Source organism: Limulus polyphemus, unplaced genomic scaffold (assembly GCF_000517525.1).
Source record: "Limulus polyphemus unplaced genomic scaffold, Limulus_polyphemus-2.1.2 Scaffold556, whole genome shotgun sequence".
NCBI lineage: Eukaryota > Metazoa > Arthropoda > Merostomata > Xiphosura > Limulidae > Limulus > Limulus polyphemus.
Genome location: NW_013666166.1, coordinates 319,850 through 321,747, shown reverse-complemented (window position 1 = coordinate 321,747; position 1,898 = coordinate 319,850).

Sequence of the window (1,898 nt, the reverse complement as noted above, 5' to 3'; positions counted from 1 at the left end):
CAAAAATACAAACAAACTGAAGAAAAGGGAAGAACATTGATGTCAAACGAATATGCATCCTCATTCATCGTTTTGTGAAAAATCAGTACGTGATGGACAAAAATAGATATGTTTTCGGATTCAGCGTACAGGAATAACTGTAGAATATTTCAAGACAATACAACCATTGTCAGGCTTATGTAATCAACCTTTATATATATATAGGAAGGTATGTTACAGTTAATGTTTGATAGATCTTTGCAATAACTAGAACTGATCCTGAATATAATTCAACAAAAGATATATTCTTTATTTTTTAAGTTATGGAATGTTTAGAACCATAATATTTGCATTCTGCAACTTTACCATGAAATACCTAAATTTACTCACCATGTATTAGCCAGGAAAAACTATAAAAAAAGTTTGTGTAAACAAAGATTTTACGATAATACGTTTATTTATTAAAAGAAAATTAGTTTGTATGAATTAACAAAACTTGGAAATATCACCGAGATTTAAATTAAGGATTTTACTCATACATTTTCTACTATTTAAAAAAATAAAATAAAGATAAGCATTTAAACTAAAAGTCTTGTTTTAAATTAATGACTTTTATATAAAACCAATAAACAATTAAAAAGTAACTTACACTACTCGAAGGTAATACTAAACAGCTACAAGTATCCTTCAACTGCGCATATACTATCTGAAAGAAATGAATTATATCTTTTGTTTCGCTGGTGATCAAGAGAAACGAACTTTTGTGGTTTTATTTGTTTTTATATGTGTACGTCTAACCACTCTTTAGTCACAGAAGATTGGACCAATTAATGTGTGTTAATGTGTATCAGATGTTTATTTTCCTTTTACTTTAAACTTCTTCTTCTGTAGCTTTTTCCCGTATCTATACGGGGTCGCTATTTTCGGTGTTGACAGGGTTTTTACGGCCAGGTGCCCTTCCTGACGCCAACCATCCCCTAATTTAGCAGTGTAAGACTAGAAGGAAGGCAGCTAGTCCTCACCACCCACCGCCAACTCTTGGGCTACTCTTTTACCAACGAATTGACCGTCACATTATAACGCCCCCACGACTAAAAGGGCGAGCATGTTTGGTGGGACGGGGGTGAAAAGCTATGTTATATCATGCATTTCCTCTAGTGAGAACAACCGTGCACAGATTTTACTTATACTTATTTCCGCTTGTAGAACGAATACAAGTGATGTACATAGTGAGCGTCCTCTGGAAGGTAAGATGCTATAGTTTTCTCTATATAGTTTGAAATTATCTCAATTTCATTCAGGTTTCCTCCAGTTCGTTCAATTTCCATTCTCAACAGTTATAGAGTAGAGCAGCCTACTGTTTGTACATCAGTCTCATTTGATTTGCGTTGCTTTCAAATTTAATTCCTCATAGCATTTCCTGCTGTTCCTCCTGTTATTGCAGTTACAATTATTCATATATATTTCTAAGGTAATTATTGTACCTGAAAATACCACAAATCTATAGAATTTTGAAAGTTTTGTATCAACAACGCCTTTTTAAAGAATATGACGCTAAGTGTCTGATCTCGTTTTGTTTGCTAGTCAGCCTCAAAATGTATAAAATACTTATACATACGTATAAAACATGTTACTTAAATGTATAAAACAATGACTCCTTTCTTTCGTAGTTTAATGTTATTACAATATTTACAGCGCTGTAAAAAACCATAGCACTATAAGTTATTATTTTTAGATTTCAAATTAAACCGAGTAATGTGTGAAACGCTGGCCAATATATCTCGGGAATGAACCAGTGTATAAATTAATAATGGCTGGAGACGGCTTGAATGGGTAATGAAGAAAAACTTTAATATAACTTTAACATAACAGCAAATGTACAACGTTTCGACAAGGTTTTGTCATCATCAGGTACAAAA